The following is a 26615-nucleotide window of genomic DNA, read 5'->3' on the forward strand; positions in this document are numbered from 1 at the left end:
CATGGTACCAAAAATAAAACCAAATCAGCACTACACAGTCAGATTTGTGATGAAACTCCTAGGCATGATGGCATCATGCATCGCAATTGTCCCAGACGCGCGGCTACACATGCGGCCCTTACAGCAGTGCCTTGCAAAACAATGGACGCAGGCACAGGGTCAACTCCAAGATCTAGTGTTGATAGACCGCCAAACACACTATTCACTTCAATGGTGGAACCCCATAAATTTAAACAAAGGGCGGCCTTTTCAAGACCATGTGCCTCACGCCAACAGATGCATCAATGATGGGGTGGGGAGCACACCTCAACAATCACAATATACAAGGATAATGGGACAGTCAACAGAAACAACTACACATAAATCACTTAGAGCTGCTAGCAGTCTTCCTAGCACTAAAAGCATTTCAACCTCTTCTAGCTCACAAACGCATTCTTGTCAAAACAGACAATATGACAACAATGTACAGCCTAAACAAACAAGGGGGAACACACTCATCACATCTATGCCTTCTAGCACAAAATAATTGACATTGGGCAATTCACAACAACATTCGCCTAATAGCGCAATATATTCCAGGCATTCACAATCAATTAACGGACAATCTCAGTTGAGATCACCAGCAAACTCAGGAGTGGGAAATACATCCCTAAATACTACAAAATTACTTTCGCCAGTGGGGGACACCAGACATAGATCTGTTCGCCTCAAAACACAAAATGCCAAAACTTCGCATCCAGGTACCCACACCCTCAGTCCAAGGGCAATGCTCTATGGATCAATTGGTCAGGGATATTTGCTTACGCTTCCCCCCCCCTCTCCCATTCATTCCTTTTCTAGTCAACAAACTGAGTCAAAACAAACTAAAAGTAATACTCATAGCATCAACGTGGGCACGCCAACCGTGGTACACCACACTGTTGGACCTCTCTGTAGTACCTCACATCAAACTGCCAAACAGACTAGACTTGTTAACACAACACAAACAACAGATCAGGCACCCAAATCCTGCGACGCTCAACCTAGCAATTTGGCTCCTGAAGTCTTAGAGTTTGGCTATCTAAATATTCCAAATGAGTGTATGGAAGTCCTTAAACAGGTAAGGAAACCTACCACCAGGCGTTGCTATGCTAATAAATGGAAAAGGTTTGTTTTCTACTGCCAAGCAAAACACATCACACCGTTAGATGCCTCCATACAAGACATTGTAGGTTATTTATTACACCTACAAAAAGCAAATCTCGCTTTTATGTCCATCAAAATAAATCTCACTGCAATCTCTGCTTACTTGCAGGTTAAACACACAAAATCACTATTTAGAATACCAGTCATTAAAGCCTTTATGGAAGGACTAAAAAGGATCATACCTCCAAGAACACCACCAGTACCCTCGTGGAATCTTAATATTGTACTTCCACGACTCATGGGTCCACTCTTTGAACCCATGCAATCTTGCCAAATCCAATTCTTAACCTGGAAGGTGGCATTTCTAGTAGCTATCACTTCACTACGAAGAGTTAGTGAAATACAAGTGTTCACTATTGAAGAACCCTTTATACAAGTACACAAACATAAAATAGTTCCCCGCACAAATCCAAAATGTCTGCCAAAAGTCATTTCACCGTTTCATGTAAACCAAACTATTGAGCTCCCAGTCTCCTTCCAACAGCCAGACTCAGTAGCAGAAAGAGCACTGCATACATTAGACATTAAAAGAGCACTAATGTACTTTATAGACAGAACAAAACCATTTCGTAAAACTAAACAATTGTTCGTCGCTTTCCAAAAACCCCATGCTGGTAATCCTATATCCAAACAGGGCATAGCCATATGGATAGTCAAATGCATACAAACTTGTTACCTGAAAGTTAAAAGAGAGCTACTCATTACACCAAAGGCACACTCCACTAGAAAGAAAGGAGCAACAATGGCCTCTCTAGGTAACATACCAATGACAGAGATTTGTAAGGCAGCTACTTGGTCCACACCTCATACGTTTACCAAACACTACTGTGTAGATGTGTTAGCAATACAACAAGCCACAGTAGGACAGGCTGTACTAAGAACATTATTTCAAACAACTTCAACTCCTACAGGCTGACCACCGCTTTTGGGAGGATTACTGCTTTATAGTCTATGCATAGCATGTGTATCTGCAGCTACACATGCCATCGAACGGAAAATATCACTTACCCAGTGTACATCTGTTCGTGCCATGTTCCGCTGCAGATTCACATGCGTCCTCCCACCTCCCCGGGAGCCTGTAGCCGTTTAAGTTGCAATTTGAATTTGTATATATATGTAAATAAACATTCCTTTAGTGCAAACTATGTACATACATATCTATTCCATTGTATGGACATCTTTACTATTCTCATTCTACCACTCCTACCTCACCCTATGCAGGAAAACAATCTAAGACGGAGTTGATGCCCATGCGCAATGGAGAGGAATGGGAGGAGTCACTCTGTCCAGTGACTCGAAAAGACCTCTTCGAAGAAAAACAACTGGTAACACTCCCAGCCCAACACTAGATGGCAGGAACAGTGCACAGCATGTGAATCTGCAGCGAAACATGCCACGAACAGGTGTACACTGGGTAAGTGACATTTTATTTATATATATATATATATATATATATATATATATATATATATAATATAATATGTTCTAATCCTCCTCCTTTACTTCCCTGTGACTCCTCTAGCTGTCTTAGATACACAGTCTACTACAATGTATTTCAGTTTATTCTGATCAACATTGTGAAACTCATTGAAATGTTGCATTGTAGCGTAACTGGCATCCTTATTTTTAATAGCCCTCAAATGTGGCAAAATTTGTTTGCATACTGGCAAGATGGTACTGCCTACATACAGTTTAGGACAGGGGCAGAATAAGATGTATACTGCAAACCCAGCTTTACAATTCAATGCCCTTCTGATCTTAGTCTCATTCAGATTAGTAGTCACCTTTGTTGCAATTACCACATTAACACAAGCTTTGCATTTACTGCATCTTGTAAATCCTTTGTGGTTTAGTCCAGTGTTCCTTTTTAGTTATTATTTCACTTATCACTAGCTTATCGCTAAAGGATATAGCCCTTCTACAGGTAATCTTTGGTTTCCTACCCACTTTAGCACTGATAATGGGGTAATTTCTAACGACATTCCAATGTTTATATGAGGCGCTCCTTAACTGGTACTGCCCACTATGATGTGTAGTAATAAATCTGAACATCTAACCCCCCCCCTTTTCCTGGTCTTCCCTTTGAACTTCAATATTCTTTTCTTAGCTATATAGATGGTTTCTTCAGAGTAGCCTCTTGCTTTTACCTAGTATTCATTTAATCTTTTACTGTCTCAAAACATTCTTGTTTACTGCAAATCCTCTTTGCTTGCATAAGTTCCCCATAAGGTATGCTATTCTTCAGTGCCAGGGGATGGAAGCTCTTTGGATTTAGTATGCTGTTCCTTTCTGTACTTTTTCTATACAGCATTGTGGTCAGTTTAGAATCTTTCGCTGTCAGCCTTACATCTAGAAAATCCACCATTGACTTAGTAAGCTGTTTGGTGAATGTCAAGTTCAAATTATTAGCATTAATGAGCTCAGCAAAGTTTCTGGTTTTATCCTCATTTTATTTCCTTAGTACAACCAGGTGATCAATATACCTGACCCACAAAACAATGTGGGTTGGCTGTTCTTCCATGCCAGGCCGATTGAACACCTGCTCCTCCCACAAGGCTGAATGCAAATTTGCATAGCTGGGGGTGAGGGAGGTGCCCATTGCTGTGCCTCTTTGCTGTTTAAACAATTCTTCATTGAACAGAAAAATATTGCAGGTCAGACACCAGAGAATCATACTCAGCAACATCTTATTATGTATGAAAAACCTGATATGTCTTACTCTAAGAAAAAAGCCTAACTGCCTGCATAGCGTCGTCTTGGCGTATACTCATGTATAGAGAAGCCACATCTAGGCTCATCATTAACATAACCTCTTTCCATTGTACATCAAATATTCTTTTAAAAAAACAAAAAAAACAGATGTATCTTTCGATGGAGGAGGGGAGGTTCATCATCACTGGCTGCAAAAAAATATCTATATACTGAGACAGTTTTTTCAAACAAACTGTCAATAGCTGCCCAGGGATTTCTCCATACTGTTTTATATATATATATATATATGTGTGTGTGTGTATGTTACCCACTGGCGGTCACCCCTGGGTGGTTATAGATAAGACCCCATTACGTAGGAAATTGATTTTTTGGGTTTGCTAATAACTTTGGCGAGGTTTGACGAATCTGTACAAAACTTTCCAAACAAAGTCTCTTCCACCTCAGTTTCTTTGTAGAAACATTCAGGGTGATCAATCAAGCGGAGGTTGAGAAATATTCCTCATTCAATATCATTAACTATCCCACTTGCCCTGCATAGGCTGATTTCAGCCAACATAGTATCTTTGAACCGCCAAACGCATTTCTGGGTTAGGTGTATATTGGATCTTTAGGGATAAGGAGATGCATGTACCCAAGACTCTCTCAGAAAGGTAGTCGACTTCTTTGTATCCAGATATTCTAGACAGCTGCTCCTGTATTCCAGAGTGTATCTCTCACTTTACCTTTTTGATATATGTAACGGAATGCCAGTTTAATAATCCTTTATTTTAAGAAATTGCACCAACCTTGATATTTGATCTCTTGCATGTCTTGCCCCAACATAACTCACTTTAATATATTTCCTTTGTGCACAGCAAGGACACGTTTACTTTACTTGCAGTTATTTGTTTAGGCCAAAATCATAAACAAAGGGTTGATACTCTGACATTCCAATAATTCAACTTATCTTCTACCATGATCGATTGAATTATAGTGCATGAAGGAAGATCTAAAAGCTTTTTGGGGTGGGCTCCTTCCAATTTCTCCCTATAATGACTAAACCATAGTCCAAAGATCTCTGCCCTGTATAATAGTTGGGGGGAACCATTGCCCTATAAGCTATAAAGCTATAAATTGGGACACAGTCTCCCACTCCACCCTCTACGCCAGACTCCACGACGCCGGCATCCACGGTAAAGCACTAAAATGGATCCGATCCTTCATCGTCGGGCCTAGAGTGCCAGACTCCTGCAGTTCACATTGTCACCCAAAGAAACATGCTGCAGAGTACCCCAGGGATCCTCTCTAAGCCTGACTCTCCAACATCTACATGGCCCTGCTCACTAAAATCGTCAGACAGCATGACCTAAACATTGACTCCTGTGCCAACAATACCCAACTGATCCTATCCTTGACCGATGATCCATTAACAGCCAAGAGAAATTTCTACGACGGAATGAGAGCAGTCACCACCTGGTTGGAAACCAGCTGCCTCAAACTCAACTCAGACAAAACAGAAATCCTGGTACTCGGCTCCACCCTCTCTGCCTGGAACGACTCCTGATGGCGAATGCCCTAGGAAACTCCTCCACCAACCACACATCGTGGACTCCACGCTTTCCATGACCTTTCAAGTCAACGCCGTCTCATCATCATGCTTCCACACCCTTCGCCTCCTTTGAAAGATTTTTAAGTGGCTCCCCACAGAGACAAGGACGGTCACCTACGCACTTGTCAGCAACAAACTGGACTACAGCAACACACTCTATGCCGGCATCATAAAGACATTTCAAACAAGACTTCAAAGAATCCAGAACACAGCAGCCAGAATCATCCTGGACATCCTTCGCAACAGTCACATCTCCGCCCACCTCAGAGACCTGCACTGGCTCCTGATCGACAAATGCATCACTTACAAGCTACTGACACACACCTACAAGGCACTGCACAACATAGGACCGTCCTACCTCAACCACCGCCTGACCTTCTACACCCCCACCAGACCGCTCTAATCCTCCCAACTCGCCCTCGCCACCAACCCCAGAATCAGAAAGGGCACTGCCAGGGGCAGATCCTTCTCTTACCTCGCAGCCCAGACATGGACCACACTCCCTCTTAACTTCAGACAGGCTTCCTCATTGAAGCAGATCAGGAATGCCCTCAAGACCTGGCTCTTCAAATGAGCATCACAACTGCAACAGGGCCATGAGCCCCCATGGGTGAAATGCTGCGCTCCGTAATTCTCTGATTGATTGAGACTCAAAGCAAAATACTTCAAGTGTTGCTGTGATTTCCCTATCCCAGCTTTCTCTAAAGGGAAGAGTAAATAGTTTAATGTCTGCAATCAGACACCAACCCACTAGCAAATCTTCAAAAAATAAATACAATGTTAAGAAAAGTGAGGTATCCAAACTTATACATGACTACAATCCTGTAATTTTCTCTATGTGGAATGCAACCATGGACAGTCAATTTGTAGTTGACAATTCCATTGCTGTTGCTCAGTATGTAATTTCTAACATTATACAGTCTAAAAGGACAGAAATGAAAGAGGTGTGGGAAGAGATTTCAGCAGAAAAGTTTTCAAAAAAATGTTGTATAGATTCAATCTAAAGATGCTTTCCCATAGAGAAGTATGATCATATGAAGCATGTGGCCAATTTGAGTACACCCACTTCATATATGAAGACCAAATCTTAGTTTTGGATTTGTTTACGCCTTGCTTCTTCTCATAACAGAGTATTGAAGTGTTTTGCTGAGATTGAATATCTTGCACACTCTGATCCTGAGAGTACAGACATTGTGAAATCTAGTACGCTTGACACATCCAAAATGAAATGTTAATTTAGAAGACCTCTGTCTGTGTCAAGTAGTTCAGTTCTACACCTACAGAAACAATACGGACGAAAATATTAAAAAAGGCAAGTTTACTGCTGCTCACTCTAATGGTTCTTTAGTGAGATACAACAAAGTGAGTCTCATCAACCACCAGACACTCAGTTGTTAAAGTGCAGATAAAAGAGTTATTTAATTGGCTTTTCTGGAACTCTTCAAACCTGGGTGTGATAAGGAAGAACTAGGCCATACGGCAGTTATGAGGATGTTTTCAATGCAGTCAAAGACCAACTTGAATGTTCAATGTTTCTTTCTTATTTGAAAACATTAAATTATGAGTTTCAATGAGAGGAGACAATAACAACCAGTGTAGCAATGGATAGTTCACAGAGTTCAGGACCTCATAGTCAACATCCTCTTGGGGAGCCTGTTATTGAGAATCAGACAGCCATTGCTATGAATAAGGTGGAAAAAGTGTCTTTACGTAGAGAAGTTAGTGGCTAAACTAAATGAATAGCAACTACAGATTTTCCAGGAAATAACTGCATCAATGGATGCAAGAGTTCTCTTAACAAACTACAACATTCTGTTTGGTGGTAACCATTGTTGCATTGTCTGATAATCTTCTTTAGCTGTCTGTCAAAGGGCAGCCAGTATTTAATAAACACCTCCACAAACAAAACAAACTATTTAGGCAGTATTGGACATGTTAATATTTGGTTAAATTTCCAATACAAAGAATTAACTGGAAATCTGAGACGGACTGCAGATGTGGAATATAGAAATATATTGATAGATAATAGAATACGAATAGCCTAAAAAAGTAAATTCAACTCTTGAGCCATAATTTAACTAGTGTTTACCCACAGCACTATTCTGTCACAGCTGTAATGGAGGAGCTCCTTATATCTTACAGATTGTGTGCCTCATGACAACATTGGATGGGTGTGCACAGTTCAATACTGAAATGCTGATGTTAGATGAAGAGGACTGTAACCGGGCGCCTCCGGACGCCGGTTCCGGGTCGGAGCGAACGACCGCCGGAGGATACCCCGGGGGCACCCGAGGGATTCCTGACGTGATGACGTCCAACGTCATCCGTCAGATAGAAGGAGGAAGGACGACCGACGGAGGGAGAGAGGCGCGCGACCCAGAGAGAGACGCCGACGTCAGGGAGAGCCGGAGAGACGAACGCCGCGGACCACCAAGAGAGAAGGAAAACCCCGCCGTAGAGAAGGAACAGCGGACGGAGAGCGGAAACCCTTGGGCGCCTCTCGCCCCTGTCGAGACGAAGTCGGGAGATCGCCTACAAGCCGGCCACGTCCCTGGAGGGGCGTGGCCAAGTCAGGTACAAGCGTACCGGGGCTGGGACTGGGGTTCTGGGTGGTTGGCTCGGTTTAAAGGGACTAAGAGGGGAGGGCTGAGGTCGTGTAGGGAAGGGGAGCCTATTTAACCAGCACCACAGTTAACTGAAGGGTAACCCCACAAGGACCGTACCCAGACCAGTGGATAAAACTGTAAGGGGGTCACAAACAGGGCACAACGAAAGGAAGACACAAGAGAAACGTAACCCCACCTTCCTCCACCTCCACACAAACCCCCCCCCCCTCTCACTCCTTACTAACCCCAATTAACCCTATATAAATAAATTTCCCCACTTACCTGTTCCTTTCTCCTTCTTTGTTTTGGGAAATCCTGGGGCCATGAGAGCCGGGTGAACAAGACCTCTCCCTCCGGACCGGACCAGGCTGTCCCGGGAACCTAAAGGAACCCTGAAAAGAAAAGGGATTTATATATTAGTTTTGGACTTGGAAAATAACACTTTGGCGGAAAAGCTAGTGCTACAATCCCAACGAAGAAATAAATAAACGTACTACACCCTTAAGTGCCGCGTTTGTCACCTTCTTCCAATATCCCCTCGACTCGGGATAAAAGACCCCGTCACAAGGACCTTAGTAGCCTTCCACGTGAAGACAAGATGGAGCATCAAAGCTTAAATTTACCACTATGTCAACCAGTGGTAAACAAGCTTGAATGACTTGAGAAATCAGTGTCACTAACAGGTGGTTTAGAGAAAAATCTAAACCTCTGTGAAAACTGCAGAACCATTCCTTTTACTAAATTTAAGTGTAGAAGACGACTTAGTTAATAGTGTATGGGAAATGTTTTATGGGAAATGTGGTAGACATCATCCATTATCACAAAAAAGTGACTATAATGCCTTCTGGTTTGAGGTATAAGGGTTTTCCCCATATGGAGTAACCAAAACTAATGAGTAGGTGTAGCACTAGGTTCCTGTTAGTCAAAGATGTGTATGTGCGTGATAAACAGTTTTCCCTGTGTTTGACCTGTGGCATCACCATTCATAAATATCAAGAATTGATTGAGTCTGCATGGTGCATCTAAATATGGGCCTAAATGTTTTTAAAGAGGGGCTTTCTTATGTTGCCCTTAGGTTACTTTTAGGGAAAAAGGTATTACAAAAGGTGAGAGTAGAAGATGTATCTGAAATGGTAGGATGTTAGTTGTCTAATATAGCTGGAGTTAACTATTATTGCAATGTAATTGTCAGTGTTCTCATTGTTTCATCTGCAGTGACTCATGGAATTAGAAGAAAACCAGATAAACCATTATGTAGAGCATTGTCAACTCTCCTGATGATTGTGTTATCCCAAAAAGATGTTTGTCATTCTGCAACACGTACACATGATTGTGTTGATGCATGTAGTGGTGTCACACAATTTACTGTACATTCCCTTGAAGATGCTCAAAAACTTCTAATGGTGGTGTTGAGCAGTCTAGAAAATGTGCAAATACCAAATAAGTGTGAATAAGCTTCTCATGGCAACATGAATGCAAGAATTGTCAACACACCTCTACAACTCACATTTACTCAAAAGCAATTTATGTACATTACAGTTTGGTGTGCCTTATGATAAATCACTTGTCTCAGTATCCCATAATATACTCTCTTATATAATGAATATTTATACACAAGAAGAGGCAACAGTTGTGCCAATGTCGCACATCTCTATCATTAAAGAATTGTGGTACTAACACCGATGGTGCTCAAAACATTGTTGACACATCTGTCACCATGTTGTCTCAACTAGATCCATGATGAATTGTTGATCAAAGCCCAAATCACATGTTTACAACTAAATTACGAAGCACTCCTAATGTATGAATCCTGATCATTTTGTGTTTTAGACCTCCTACTTTACTGCTAATGTAACCAATGACATATGAAACATTATTTTACCATTCCACAACATTAAGACAGAAAATCAATCAAAACTGCATATGGCAAATATATGGTGTTTTTACTTCTTCCAAGTACAACCAAACAATCATTATACATGTTCCAATGATGTTGTTTTGTGATTCAGCCATTCAAACAGCCACTATAGATATTATAATTATGTTGTTTCATAGATGATGCAGTTAATACTTGTTTTGTCCAAACATAGGACTTTATCAAGGCTTTATACAGAGAGATATGCCAGTATGTCTTAAAAGTAAATTGATCATAGGTAGGAAACGTTGGTGAAGGAATTAGGACCGTACAAATACAAATACATTGAATGTGTAACCAGTGGGTTCTCCTTGAATAGTAGTTTTCAAATGAATGTCTGTTCATACTATGAGCTTGCAGGCTTAAAACTGCAGTGTCTTTATTACATTTTATTAAACTTTATTAAATTGCTCTTCTGTAAAGATAAGTGGTCAGGGTAAAGGTTGTGGATAGTAGAGAATTAGTCAGATAAATTGGTATGGTTTGTAATAGAAGTGTTGGCATGTTTTAGTTAGATAACTTGAAAAGTATAAATGCAGTTTATACTGGTAATTCGAATTACCATAGAAACTCTGACCTAACTATAATTACTGTATCAGTATATAGCAAGAGAGAGCGAGAGAGATGTGCACTACCTGAAATCCTACTGAACTCTATCCTCTGTACTCCCCAGATAAGGCAATGTGTGAATACCATTCTATGTGAGGACCGGAGGCGAAGATTAGGCCGTTACGATAGCTAGGAAATTCCTCATTCTCAATCTCTTCTTTCCCCTATACCTCATTTTGTTATATCTTGACCTTTATTGTGGAGTGGCGACCATACACGTATCTTTCGCAAAAAATCTGTACCTACACATTTTCTGAGCAAGCAAAAATCATATTTTTTTGAGACCCATGAAACAGACTCATAAAATGCATCCCATTTCAAATCTCATTTCTTCCCAAATGTCAGGCATTTGAGAGTCAGATGATATTGATTTATGTGTGCAGTTGTACACAGAATAAAGGCTACATATAGTTGGAGTTTTAGTGTAAATGTTAGTTCTCTTCCAGGGGATCCTCATCAATAGTCATAAACATTGAATATTCCCGCCCTTGTGCGGGGACCCCGGAGCATATATATATAAAATACATACATATTATCATGTGTAAAACAGCAATGCAGGCTATAATCATAAATAGGCTAAAATGCTTTATTTCTATGCAAGTTTTTTTTTTTTTTTTTTGTATATTATAAAATCACAATAGATCATAAATATCTACCTAAGCCCCAAAAACTGGACTTAGGGAAGTAAACAGCAGTAAATAGCAGAGAAAAATAGAAAAAACCACATTGAAAAACAATGAAGCATTCTTAGCCAATAGGCTGCATGCAGGTTAACACAGGAGAACCATAAAAACTTTGGCACCGTGCCTTTAAGACCCTGAGCACCTCCAGTATCCCACCATGCCTCAGGGGTGAAGGGAAGGTGACAGTTGGTTCACAGTTAGGTCAGTTCTTTTTTCCGGCTTCTTCTGAGAGGATCCTGGAGCATTGAGCTCTCAGTTTTTCTGAGTTTTTTCTTCAGAAAAATCCCTAAAAATAGTGTTTTTCCTGTTTACTCGACAGATAACATCTTTTGTCTGAGTTTGGCAGTCTTTTCTGACAGAAAATGCCATCTCTTTTTGTAAAATGTCCTTCTTGTGGGAAGAAGAAAGCCCAGTCAGACCCACACTCTCTGTGTATTGTCTGCCTGCCACAGAGTCACTGTCCTGACACCTGCAAGTATTGTAAGAAGATGTCAAGGAGGACTCTCAAAGACAGAGAGAAAATCAGGCTACATGGGCTTCAGGAGAGGAAAAAGTCAACATCCTCTTCACTTCCCAGGCCTACAACAGAAGGAATGGCCAGATCGACGTCGACAGGTAGGATTGTGCCTGTTTGTTCTCCATCGACGTCATCGGCGCCACCGTCTCACCGGCATAGATCGCCGTCGACGGTGACCAGACCGACGTCGAGGGACAAAGCGTCGAAGCATGGACAGCACAGGGGTACATCTCCGTCGACGGCAGACCGCCGTTCGGCGTCGAGCCATCTCCGGCGCTCCCGTTCGCCGTCGAGAACATCTCGCCCCTTGGCGTCGAAGGACACGACGCCAAAAACACCACGACGGCATGAACATCCGCCGTCGACCACTCGCCACTCAACGTCGAGACACACGACGGCGAGTAGGTCCAGGTCCCGTGATCGGCGATCGGCGTCAAGACATTCAACGTCGAGGCCTTCGACGTCAAGACCTTCGACGTCGAGAACAGACCAGCCATCGCAACTTTCGACGTCGAGGATGCAATCGACGTCGACACAACCTTCAGCTGTGTCACAGGCAGTAGAGCCAGCGGATAAAGCTCCCTCACCGGTGGTCTCTATACGGAGTGCATCATCCCATTCCAGAGCGGGCTCATCGGGGCATGTTTCTCCCATCACTCTATCACCTAGATGGTTAGAGAGCCTGAATAGACCGGCAGCATCCCCGGATTCCCAATACTCTAGGATGTATTCTCCTACTGCCTCATTACCTAGAACGCCATCGCCTACAGCTAGAGCAGGACGGGCTCGTTCTGCTTCTCGTCAGCCGACCACAAGACCTGCACACTCTGCTACAGCTTCTCGTAGCAGGTCTCGTTCCCGAAGGAGAACCAGGTCGCGAACACCACACAGAAGATCACCTTCTTGGTCTTCTTCAGGATCGTCTGTTGGGCGCTACTCCCCCACACTGACAGATTCTCCACCTGCTAGGATCTCACCGGTGGATGATATCACCACTTTTAATGAGGTTCTTTTAAGGGGAGCGCAGAAACTAAATATTGAGGTACCGGAGCCGGCCACCTCATCCTCAGTTATCTTTGAGACCCTACAACACAGATCAGTCTCGAGAAAACTGCTGCCACTAGTACCGGGTTTGCTGCAACCTACTATGGACACCTTTCTGACTCAAGCCACTCTCAAGTCTGCCCCGGCTAGGATTCAAAAGAAGTACAAAGCTCCGGAGCAAGATCCTTTATTCCTGCGGAAGGATCCGCCACCGGACTCTGTTATCTTAGCCGCAGCCAGAAAAACACACTCTGTGGCATCATCTTCCACAGTCCCCCCGGATAAGGAGAGCAGACACCTAGACTCCCTGGGGAGAAAGATGTGCGGTACTGCGGCATCTGCTATGAAGGTCTCCAGCGCCTCAGCACTTCTGGGCAGATATGACCGCTCTCTGTGGGACTCACTCCACAGATTTACAGAAAAGTTGCCCAGGGAAGATAGACAGGACTTCCAGGAAATCTTGCAGGAAGGGGGCCTAGTATCTAACCAGGTCATCAGCGCGGCGGCGGACGGGGCGGATTTGGCTGCGCATGGGTATGCGCACGGAATCTGCGCTAGGAGGTCTTCCTGGCTACGGCTCACGGGTCTGAAACAGGAAGCACAGCAACGCATTTTAAACCTCCCATTCAGCGGGAATTCGTTGTTCGGTACCCACGCGGATGAAGAGATGGCCCGAATGAAAATGGAGGTGGACACTATGAGGGCAGTGGGCCTGGAACGTAAGAAAGACTTCAGGCGGAGGTACAGGCCGTACGACAGACGACCATTCCAGCAGAGGGTTCAAACCCCTCACTGGTCTCAGAGGCCACAACAACGACAGGGACGTCCCCTGTTTCAGGCACGTAGACCCACAAGAGACCGAGGGGCAAGTAGACCTCAACAGTCTACAGCAAAGACACCAACAAAGCAATGAAGCATTGCTTCCCTCAGCACTGTGCACCACTCCGGTGGGGGGAAGTATTACGCATCATCTTCACGAGTGGCACTCCATCACAAGAGACAAATGGGTGCTCAATATTGTCGAACATGGCTATTCTCTCCTTTTCAAAAAACCTCCGCCACACTTGCCGCCAGCAAGATGTTTTCCTTCTCATCTCAGCCTGCTACGCAAGGAAGTTCTTGCACTCCTACAAAAGAAAGCTGTAGAAAAGGTTCCTCCGGCACAAAAAGGAAAAGGGGTGTACTCCCGTTACTTTCTGGTGGTGAAAAAAGGTCAACAGGGCATCTTCAGGCCAATTCTGGACTTACGGCTCCTGAACAAGTACATAAGAAAACAGAAGTTCAGGATGCTAGCCCTTCACCAGATTGTTCCGCAACTGCATCAGGGAGACTGGATGTGCTCCATCGACCTACAGGATGCATATTTTCACATCCCAATAGCATCCAAACATCGGAAATTCTTACGTTTCCAGATAGCGTCACTGCACTACCAATTCAGAGTCCTACCATTCGGCCTGAAGTCTGCACCCCGAGTCTTTTCAAAATGTGTAGCAGTGGTAGCGGCACATCTTCGAAGGCAAAAAATATTCGTCTACCCCTACCTGGACGACTGGCTATTGAAGGCTTCCTCTCCGGATCAGGCGTGAAAACATCGAGACATTGTACTAAGAACTTTCGAGTCTCTAGGTCTTCAAATCAACCACAACAAGTCAACCTTGATTCCAACACAAAACCTCCACTACCTGGGAGCTATACTAAACACAGAGCTCCAAAGAGTGTATCCTTCGGAGGAACGACTTTTATCAATCCACAGGAAGTGTCAACAACTATTAACAGCCGAGGCACCTACTGCTCGTCAGGTGACATCGCTTCTGGGCTCCATGGCTTCATGCATCTTCATTGTCCCGAATGCCAGGCTACACATGAGGCCCCTTCAGGAGGCATTAGAGAACAACTGGAGCCAAAAGACTGGTCGCTGGGAGGACAGAGTACGACTACCAGCAGCGGCTTTTCAATCACTACAATGGTGGATGCACAGACCTCACCTGTCGATAGGTTCTCCGTTTCACCAGACAATTCCAGCCGACACTCTGGTAACGGATGCGTCTCTTCAGGGTTGGGGTGCTCATCTGGGTTCCTTCCAAGCTCAGGGTCTGTGGTCCGACAAGGAAAAGAACTATCACATAAATCTACTGGAGCTCAGAGCGGTCCATCTGGCTCTCAAATCTTTCTCTCCATTGGTTCAGGGGAAATCTCTCCTAATTCAGACAGACAATACAACCACAATGTATTACCTGAACAAACAGGGGGGAACAAGATCACTACCTCTGTCTCCCCCTGCCGCTGCAGCTCCTCCAAGTTCCCGAGTTCCTGTGTTCCTGAGACCCACCTAACTGTAAGTACCCCCCTCCTCCCAGCCCCTCGCCCTGCCCCGCGCCACTCACCTTCTCTCCTGCTCCTGCTTCTTTTCCTCCTCTCTGTCTCTTCCTCCTCGCTCCCCCTCTGCAATCTTCTTCTGTGTTCTTCTGTTCTTCTCTTCTGTTCTTCTGTTCTTCCCTTCTGTTCTTCTGTGTTCTTCCGGTCTTCTGTGTTCTTCTTCTCTGTTCTTCTCGGTGCTTCTGTGTTCTTCTTCTCGGTTCTTCTGTGTTCTTCTCTGTTCTTCTCTGTTCTTCTCTGTTCTTCCGATCTTCTGTGCTTCTGTCTTCTGTTCTTCTGCTCTTCCGGTCTTCTGCTCTTCCGGTCTTCTGTTCTTCTGTCTTCTGTTCTTCTGTCTTCTGTTCTCCTGTCTTCGGCTCTTCTACCTCCTCCGTCTTCTTCCCCCGAGCCTGCCCTCCTGCTCCTTCCTCATCCCCCTCCCTCACTCGCCTCCCCCTCTCTCACCCCTAGCTAACCCGTTCGCTATCTACCTCCCTCACTCCTCCTATCTTCCTATCTCTCTAGCTCCCTATCTCACTACCTAACTCCCCCACTCTCCACCTCCTCCTACCTACCTATCTGTCTATCTATCTATTTCCCTATCTATCGACTTCTCTATCTATTTTCTCTATCTATTTCTCTATCTCTCCCCCCCTCCCGCCACCCCCTCTACTACCTATCTCCCTATCGTCTCACTCTACCTCTCTCCCTCACCCACCTCTACAACCCCCCCTCCCCTATCTTCACAACCCTACTCCTATCTCTCTCCCTAATCTCCAAACCTCCTAACACTCACCCTCCTCCACCCTAAAACCCCCTCCCCCAGCTCCTCTCACTCTACCTGTCCCCCCCCTCCCTCGCGCTTTCCCGCCGCGACCTCCTGCACGCCCCCGCCCCCCAGCTCCCATTCGCCCCCAGCTGACCCCTCCCCCCCCCTCCTACCTCTTATGGCGGCCGCTGCGCGACAGTGGTAGCGACCCTTGACCCAAGGGTAGGTCGCTCCCCCTGCCGCTGCAGCTCCTCCAAGTTCCTGTGTTCCTGAGACCCACCTAACTGTAAGTACCCCCCTCCTCCCAGCCCCTCGCCCTGCCCCGCGCCACTCACCTTCTCTCCTGCTCCTGCTTCTTTTCCTCCTCTCTGTCTCTTCCTCCTCGCTCCCCCTCTGCAATCTTCTTCTGTGTTCTTCTGTTCTTCTCTTCTGTTCTTCTGTTCTTCCCTTCTGTTCTTCTGTGTTCTTCCGGTCTTCTGTGTTCTTCTTCTCTGTTCTTCTCGGTTCTTCTGTGTTCTTTTGTGTTCTTCTCTGTTCTTCTCTGTTCTTCTCTGTTCTTCTGCTCTTCCGATCTTCTGTTCTTCTGCTCTTCTGCTCTTCCGGTCTTCTGTTCTTCTGTTCTTCTGTCTTCTGTTCTCCTGTCTTCGGCTCTTCTACCTCCTCCGTCTTCTTCCCCCGAGCCTGCCCTCCTGCTCCTTCCTCATCCCCCTCCCTCACTCGCCTCCCCCTCTCTCACCCCTAGCTAACCCGTTCGTTATCTACCTCCCTCACTCCTCCTATCTTCCTATCTCTCTAGCTCCCTATCTCACTACCTAACTCCCCCACTCTCCACCTCCTCCTACCTACCTATCTGTCTATCTATCTATTTCCCTATCTATCGACTTCTCTATCTATTTTCTCTATCTATTTCTCTATCTCTCCCCCCCTCCCGCCACCCCCTCTACTACCTATCTCCCTATCGTCTCACTCTACCTCTCTCCCTCACCCACCTCTACAACCCCCCCTCCCCTATCTTCACAACCCTACTCCTATCTCTCTCCCTAATCTCCAAACCTCCTAACACTCACCCTCCTCCACCCTAAAACCCCCTCCCCCAGCTCCTCTCACTCTACCTGTCCCCCCCCCTCCCTCGCGCTTTCCCGCCGCGACCTCCTGCACGCCCCCGCCCCCCAGCTCCCATTCGCCCCCAGCTGACCCCTCCCCCCCCCTCCTACCTCTTATGGCAGCCGCTGCGCGACAGTGGTAGCGACCCTTGACCCAAGGGTAGGTCGCTCCCCCTGCCGCTGCAGCTCCTCCAAGTTCCTGTGTTCCTGAGACCCACCTAACTGTAAGTACCCCCCTCCTCCCAGCCCCTCGCCCTGCCCCGCGCCACTCACCTTCTCTCCTGCTTCTTTTCCTCCTCTCTGTCTCTTCCTCCTCGCTCCCCCTCTGCAATCTTCTTCTGTGTTCTTCTGTTCTTCTCTTCTGTTCTTCTGTTCTTCCCTTCTGTTCTTCTGTGTTCTTCCGGTCTTCTGTGTTCTTCTTCTCTGTTCTTCTCGGTGCTTCTGTGTTCTTCTTCTCGGTTCTTCTGTGTTCTTCTGTGTTCTTCTCTGTTCTTCTCTGTTCTTCTCTGTTCTTCTGCTCTTCCGATCTTCTGTTCTTCTGCTCTTCTGCTCTTCCGGTCTTCTGTTCTTCTGTCTTCTGTTCTTCTGTCTTCTGTTCTCCTGTCTTCGGCTCTTCTACCTCCTCCGTCTTCTTCCCCCGAGCCTGCCCTCCTGCTCCTTCCTCATCCCCCTCCCTCACTCGCCTCCCCCTCTCTCACCCCTAGCTAACCCGTTCGTTATCTACCTCCCTCCTCCTATCTTCCTATCTCTCTAGCTCCCTATCTCACTACCTAACTCCCCCACTCTCCACCTCCTCCTACCTACCTATCTGTCTATCTATCTATTTCCCTATCTATCGACTTCTCTATCTATTTTCTCTATCTATTTCTCTATCTCTCCCCCCCTCCCGCCACCCCCTCTACTACCTATCTCCCTATTGTCTCACTCTACCTCTCTCCCTCACCCACCTCTACAACCCCCCCTCCCCTATCTTCACAACCCTACTCCTATCTCTCTCCCTAATCTCCAAACCTCCTAACACTCACCCTCCTCCACCCTAAAACCCCCTCCCCCAGCTCCTCTCACTCTACCTGTCCCCCCCCCTCCCTCGCGCTTTCCCGCCGCGACCTCCTGCACGCCCCCAGCTCCCATTCGCCCCCAGCTGACCCCTCCCCCCCCCTCCTACCTCTTATGGCGGCCGCTGCGCGACAGTGGTAGCGACCCTTGACCCAAGGGTAGGTCGCTCCCCCTGCCGCTGCAGCTCCTCCAAGTTCCTGTGTTCCTGAGACCCACCTAACTGTAAGTACCCCCCTCCTCCCAGCCCCTCGCCCTGCCCCGCGCCACTCACCTTCTCTCCTGCTCCTGCTTCTTTTCCTCCTCTCTGTCTCTTCCTCCTCGCTCCCCCTCTGCAATCTTCTTCTGTGTTCTTCTGTTCTTCTCTTCTGTTCTTCTGTTCTTCCCTTCTGTTCTTCTGTGTTCTTCCGGTCTTCTTTCTGTTCTTCTGTGTTCTTCCGGTCTTCTGTGTTCTTCTTCTCTGTTCTTCTCGGTGCTTCTGTGTTCTTCTTCTCGGTTCTTCTGTGTTCTTCTGTGTTCTTCTCTGTTCTTCTCTGTTCTTCTGCTCTTCCGATCTTCTGTTCTTCTGCTCTTCTGCTCTTCCGGTCTTCTGTTCTTCTGTCTTCTGTTCTTCTGTCTTCTGTTCTCCTGTCTTCTGTTCTTCTGTCTTCTGTTCTTCTGTCTTCTGTTCTCCTGTCTTCGGCTCTTCTACCTCCTCCGTCTTCTTCCCCCGAGCCTGCCCTCCTGCTCCTTCCTCATCCCCCTCCCTCACTCGCCTCCCCCTCTCTCACCCCTAGCTAACCCGTTCGCTATCTACCTCCCTCACTCCTCCTATCTTCCTATCTCTCTAGCTCCCTATCTCACTACCTAACTCCCCCACTCTCCACCTCCTCCTACCTACCTATCTGTCTATCTATCTATTTCCCTATCTATCGACTTCTCTATCTATTTTCTCTATCTATTTCTCTATCTCTCCCCCCCTCCCGCCACCCCCTCTACTACCTATCTCCCTATCCTCTCACTCTACCTCTCTCCCTCACCCACCTCTACAACCCCCCCTCCCCTATCTTCACAACCCTACTCCTATCTCTCTCCCTAATCTCCAAACCTCCTAACACTCACCCTCCTCCACCCTAAAACCCCCTCCCCCAGCTCCTCTCACTCTACCTGTCCCCCCCCCCTCCCTCGCGCTTTCCCGCCGCGACCTCCTGCACGCCCCCGCCCCCCAGCTCCCATTCGCCCCCAGCTGACCCCTCCCCCCCCTCCTACCTCTTATGGCGGCCGCTGCGCGACAGTGGTAGCGACCCTTGACCCAAGGGTAGGTCGCTCCCCCTGCCGCTGCAGCTCCTCCAAGTTCCTGTGTTCCTGAGACCCACCTAACTGTAAGTACCCCCCTCGTCCCAGCCCCTCGCCCTGCCCCGCGCCACTCACCTTCTCTCCTGCTCCTGCTTCTTTTCCTCCTCTCTGTCTCTTCCTCCTCGCTCCCCCTCTGCAATCTTCTTCTGTGTTCTTCTGTTCTTCTCTTCTGTTCTTCTGTTCTTCCCTTCTGTTCTTCTGTGTTCTTCCGGTCTTCTGTGTTCTTCTTCTCTGTTCTTCTCGGTGCTTCTGTGTTCTTCTTCTCGGTTCTTCTGTGTTCTTCTGTGTTCTTCTGTGTTCTTCTCTGTTCTTCTCTGTTCTTCTCTGTTCTTCTGCTCTTCCGATCTTCTGTGCTTCTGTTCTTCTGTTCTTCTGTTCTTCTGTTCTTCTGTCTTCTGCTCTTCCGGTCTTCTGTTCTTCTGTCTTCTGTTCTTCTGTCTTCTGTTCTCCTGTCTTCGGCTCTTCTACCTCCTCCGTCTTCTTCCCCCGAGCCTGCCCTCCTGCTCCTTCCTCATCCCCCTCCCTCACTCGCCTCCCCCTCTCTCACCCCTAGCTAACCCGTTCGCTATCTACCTCCCTCACTCCTCCTATCTTCCTATCTCTCTAGCTCCCTATCTCACTACCTAACTCCCCCACTCTCCACCTCCTCCTACCTACCTATCTGTCTATCTATCTATTTCCCTATCTATCGACTTCTCTATCTATTTTCTCTATCTATTTCTCTATCTCTCCCCCCCTCCCGCCACCCCCTCTACTACCTATCTCCCTATCCTCTCACTCTACCTTTCTCCCTCACCCACCTCTACAACCCCCCCTCCCCTATCTTCACAACCCTACTCCTATCTCTCTCCCTAATCTCCAAACCTCCTAACACTCACCCTCCTCCACCCTAAAACCCCCTCCCCCAGCTCCTCTCACTCTACCTGTCCCCCCCCTCCCTCGCGCTTTCCCGCCGCGACCTCCTGCACGCCCCCGCCCCCCAGCTCCCATTCGCCCCCAGCTGACCCCTCCCCCCCCTCCTACCTCTTATGGCGGCCGCTGCGCGACTGCGCAGCGGGCACGCCGCTGGCGCGCCGGAGGCGCGCCAGAGGCAAGCCCGTCTGCGCCCGTCCGCGCCTGGCCCGCGCCCAGCGCCACGACCCCTGGTCCCCAGCTCCCCCAAGCCCCGCTGATCCGCTACGACCCCACCACCCTCCACGCCCTCAACCCAGGGCGCTCCAAAACCTGCTTCCTAGCTCACCCCAAACGCACCCATGGACCCTTCGCCTGCAACTCCTGCAAACGCATCTTCCACCACGCAACTACCACGACCACAAGCCCACGCGCCATCAACCACCTCAAGTGCATCCTGATCAACGCTCGTTCCGTCCACAAGCACGCCGTTGAACTTTGGGACCTCCTGGACTCCACAGCCCCGGACGTCGCCTTCATCACGGAGACATGGATGAACGCCTCCTCTGCTCCAGACATCGCTACCCGCCATCCCCGAAGGCTACAAGATCTCCAGAAAAGACCGCACCAACCAAGTAGGAGGAGGTGTCGCCATCATCTTCAAAGACTCCATCAGCGTCACCACCTCCACCGAAGACCCCCCCCTCGCCGCTGAACACCTGCATTTTCAGATTCGCACCGACCCAAGGACCACCCTCAGAGGATCCCTCGTCTACCGTCCTCCCGGACCTCGCGCCTCTTTCAGCGACGCCATCGCCGACTTCATCTCCCCGCACGCCCTCGCCTCACCGGACTACATCCTCCTAGGCGACCTCAACTTCCATCTGGAACAAAACAACGACCCCAACACCACCACCCTGCTCGACAACCTCGCCAACCTCGGCCTCAAACAACTGGTGAACACCGCCACCCACATCGCCGGACACACGCTCGACCCTATCTTCTCCGCCAGCAAACACGTCTTCTTCAGCCACACCTCTGCCCTACACTGGACCGACCACAGCTGCGTCCACTTCACATTCCGACGCGAGACCTCCCACCTCCGCACTCAACCCATCCCTCGTCGACAGTGGAACAAGATCCCTGAAGAGCAACTCTTCTCCGCTCTCGCCGCCAACCAACCCACCCTCACCACCGACCCCAACGACGCAGCTCTCAACCTCACAAACTGGATCTCCAACTGCGCTGACAACCTTGCTCCCCTCAAACGCACGCATCGACAGACCAACACCAAAAAACCTCTCTGGTTCTCTGACACCCTCAAAGAATCAAAGAAAACTTGTCGTGCCCTTGAGAAGGCCTGGCGCAAGGACCACACCGCTGACAACATGACCGCCCTCAAGAACGCTACACGCGAACACCACCACCTGATCCGCACTGCCAAAAGGAACTTTTTCACCGACAGACTAGACAAAAACAGCCACAACAGCAGAGAACTCTTCAGCATCGTCAAAGAGTTCTCCAACCCCAGCGCCAGCGCCAACGCCGTCACGCCCTCACAGGATTTGTGCGAATCCCTCGCCACTTTCTTCCATCGCAAGATCAGCGACCTCCACGACAGCTTCGGACACCAGACCCAACCATACACCACTGAACCCGCTTCCCCGGACATCACCCTCAACAACTGGACCCACATCAACACGGAAGAAACCAAATCCATCATGAACTCTATCCACTCCGGCGCCCCTTCGGACCCCTGCCCGCACTTCATCTTTAACAAAGCCGACGACATCATCGCCCCGCACCTCCAGACCGTCATCAACTCTTCTTTTTCTTCTGCTACCTTCCCCGAATGCTGGAAGCACGCTGAAGTCAACGCCCTACTAAAGAAACCTACGGCTGACCCAAGCGACCTGAAAAACTTCCGCCCCATCTCTCTTCTACCTTTCCCAGCCAAGGTAATAGAAAAGACCGTCAACAAACAGCTGACCACCTTCCTGGAAGACAACAACCTGCTCGACCCTTCACAAACCGGATTCCGAACCAACCACAGCACGGAAACCGCCCTCATCTCAGTCACAGACGACATCAGAACCCTGATGGACAACGGTGAAACAGTCGCCCTCATTCTCCTCGACCTCTCGGCTGCCTTTGACACCGTCTGTCACCGCACCCTAATCACCCGCCTACGCTCCACCGGGATCCAAGGCCAGGCCCTGGACTGGATCGCCTCCTTCGTCGCTAACCGCTCCCAAAGAGTTTACCTCCCTCCGTTTCGCTCAGAACCCACCAAGATCATCTGCGGCGTACCTCAAGGCTCATCGCTCAGCCCGACACTCTTCAATGTCTACATGAGCCCCCTCGCCGACATCGTACGCAAGCACGACATCATCATCACCTCCTACGCCGACGACACCCAACTTGTACTCTCCCTCACCAAGGACCCCGCCAGCGCCAAGACCAACCTACAAGAGGGTATGAAGGACGTCGCAGATTGGATGAGGCTCAGCCGCCTAAAGCTGAACTTTGAAAAAACGGAAGTCCTCATCCTCGGCAACACCCCGTCCGCCTGGGACGACTCCTGGTGGCCCACGGCCCTCGGCACCGCACCGACCCCCGCAGACCACGCCCGCAACCTCGGCTTCATCTTGGACCCTCTTCTCACCATGACCAAGCAAGTCAACGCCGTGTCCTCCGCCTGCTTCCTCACTCTCCGCATGCTCCGCAAGATCTTCCGCTGGATCCCCGCCGACACCAGAAAAACCGTGACCCACGCCTTTGTCACGAGTCGCCTGGACTACGGCAACACCCTCTACGCCGGGACCACCGCCAAACTCCAAAACCGCCTGCAACGCATCCAAAACGCCTCGGCCCGCCTCATCCTCGACGTACCCCGCAACAGCCACATCTCCGCACACCTGAGACACCTGCATTGGCTCCCAGTCAGCAAAAGGATCACCTTCCGTCTTCTCACCCACGCACACAAAGCCCTCCACAACAAGGGACCGGAATACCTCAACAGACGCCTCAGCTTCTACGTCCCCACCCGCCCCCTCCGCTCCGCTGGCCTCGCACTTGCTGCCATCCCTCGCACCCGCCGCTCCACGGCGGGTGGGAGATCTTTCTCCTTCCTGGCGGCCAAGACCTGGAACTCCCTCCCCACCAGCCTCAGGACCACCCAGGACCACTCCGCTTTCCGGAGACTCCTAAAGACTTGGCTGTTCGAGCAGCGATAACCCCCCCTTTCCCCCCTAGCGCCTTGAGACCCGCACGGGTGAGTAGCGCGCTTTATAAATGTTAATGATTTGATTTGATTTGATTCTGTCTCGAGAGTCCCAAACGATATGGCATTGGCTCCTGGCCAGGGGAATGTCTATCACAGCGATACACCTGCCAGGTCAGCAAAACGTAGAGGCAGATTTCCTGAGCAGACATCTAGAAGACGCGCACGACTGGGTCCTACACGACAAAGTCGTCGAGGACATCTTCGGTCAATGGGGTCGACCCCAGTTGGATCTCTTTGCAGACGAAGCAAACAAGAAATGCCCAGACTTCGCATCCAGGTTCTGCCGTCCGGGATCTCAAGGGAATGCCCTGTTGATCAACTGGTCAGGGATATTTCTCTACGCCTTTCCACCGATTCCCCTCATACCGGCAGTAATCAACAAACTTTACAACTCCAGAACCAGAATGATTCTGATAGCGCCACAATGGCCCCGCCAATTCTGGTACACGGATCTACTCAACTTATCGGAAAAACCTCACAGGAGGTTGCCGTGCAGACCGGATCTCCTGAGCAGAATGGAAGGCAGAATCCTACATCCCAACCTTCCCTCTCTGAGCTTGACAGCATGGATCCTGAATTCCTACAGTATGGGCACCTAGGGCTCTCACAGGAGTGCATGAACATCTTGAAAGAGTCAAAACGACCTTCCACTCGGCGTTCTTACGCTTTTAAGTGGAAGAGATTTTACATCTGGTGCTCTCAACAAGGTATAAATCCCATACGAGCTCAGGAGGATGTCATACTGTCCTATTTGCTTCATCTGGCGAAGTCTGGTCTGCAGGTATCTTCTATTAAGGTTCATTTGTCTGCAATTACAGCGTATCGTAAGTCGCCTTCTCAGGAATCCTTCTTTACGATACCTGTAGTCAAGGATTTCTTAGAAGGCTTGAAAAAGGTTTTTCCTCCCATTCGGAGACCTTCTCCTCCATGGGAACTGAATGTAGTCCTGTCAAAACTTATGGGCCCTCCCTTTGAACCTATCCACAAGGCCTCTTTACAGCACCTTACGTGGAAGATGGCTTTTTTGGTGGCCATTACTTCAGCGAGGAGGGTCAGCGAAATTCAGGCTCTGTCTTGCAGAGAACCGTACACGGTTTTTCACGATAATAGAGTGGTTCTGCGAACTCACCCATCTTTTCTTCCGAAGGTGGTGTCAGAATTCCATATCAATCAGACTATATCTTTCCCAATCCGGAGACTCCGGCTGAGAAAGCATTGCATTCTTTAGACTTGAAAAGAGTGCTGAAATTCTATTTGGACAAAACAAAACCGATTAGACATTCTAACTATTTGTTTCTGAATTATGGTCATTTAAGAACAGGAGAGGCAGCGTCTAAACGAACGATATCAAGATGGATTGTGTCTTGTATTGTTAACACTTACCAACTGGCTAATAAGCAATTACTGGCTAGGCCAAAAGCGCATTCCACAAGGGGAAAAGCGGCTACTGCTGCCCTCCTTAACAATGTACCAATTTCCGAGATTTGTAAGGCTGCTACATGGAAGTCTGTGCATACCTTTACTAAGCATTACTGTTTAGACTCGGATGCAAGAGCGGATGCCCAGGTGGGGCAGGCCTCTCTTAGAAATCTATTTGCATGAATATGTATTCTTTCCTGCACTTCTTTCAGACAGTCCGCAGAGTTTAGGGATGGGCTTGCTAATCTATTCAATGTTTATGACTATTGATGAGGATCCCCTGGAAGAGAAGGATAAGTTACTTACCTGTAAATCCTAGTTCTCTTCCAGGGGTATCCTCATCAAAGTCATAAACAACCCACCCTCCTCCCCGGACTCAAGTCTCCTAGAAGTGCAGGACAGATTATCTTTCTGATCAGTTACACAGATTGTCACCGTAAAAAAGTACTGACCTAACTGTGAACCAACTGTCACCTTCCCTTCACCCCTGAGGCATGGTGGGATACTGGAGGTGCTCAGGGTCTTAAAGGCACGGTGCCAAAGTTTTTATGGTTCTCCTGTGTTAACCTGCATGCAGCCTATTGGCTAAGAATGCTTCATTGTTTTTCAATGTGGTTTTTTCTATTTTTCTCTGCTATTTACTGCTGTTTACTTCCCTAAGTCCAGTTTTTGGGGCTTAGGTAGATATTTATGATCTATTGTGATTTTATAATATAAAAAAAAAAAAAAAAAAACTTGCATAGAAATAAAGCATTTTAGCCTATTTATGATTATAGCCTGCATTGCTGTTTTACACATGATAATATGTATGTATTTTATATATATATGCTCCGGGGTTCCCTCACAAGGGCGGGAATATTCAATGTTTATGACTTTGATGAGGATACCCCTGGAAGAGAACTAGGATTTACAGGTAAGTAACTTATCCTTTGTGAAAGATCAACTGTCCCCTTCATGGAGGGTTGTATTGTGGTTGAATGTTTGCTGTACATGTGGCTTGCCTACCTATTGACCCTTACCTGTGTGGATAAATTGTGGTCTTTGAAGGGATCAGTTCACAAAAGAAACATTTTGTTTCGTAGTGAATTCTGTGTCGGGACTGGAGGCGAGGATTAGGCTTTTCTTTCCTCACTTTATTCTCACAACAGGCTTCAGCTTTTGTAAACAACCTCAAACAAGCTACATTTCCCATGGGTCTTATGGGCAAAGAAACAGTTCCTCCAGTCAGATCGCCTTGCACCATATAAACGTCACTGAAGACTGTCTAGCCTTCTCTTTCTTTGCTGCTCACAGCAGCTCCAGATAAGTGCCTTTGTTTCTTGTTTATACATACAAATGTTTATTGCTAGCACAAGCGTCACTGCGACACTGAGCGAAGGGTGCTTTCTTTGCTGAGATGCACGCTGCTTCCTCGTTGTCAGTATACCTTCTATTTATTTAACCTCTGGCTTTGGTTCAACGCCGTACTGGAGTGGTTTCGCTCCTACGTGGCCACTTCTACTTTCAGCCCAGCTCTGGTGTGTGACATGGCTTGCAAACCGCTAG

This window comes from Pleurodeles waltl, chromosome 4_1 (assembly GCF_031143425.1).
Source record: "Pleurodeles waltl isolate 20211129_DDA chromosome 4_1, aPleWal1.hap1.20221129, whole genome shotgun sequence".
NCBI classification, from domain to species: Eukaryota; Metazoa; Chordata; class Amphibia; order Caudata; family Salamandridae; genus Pleurodeles; species Pleurodeles waltl.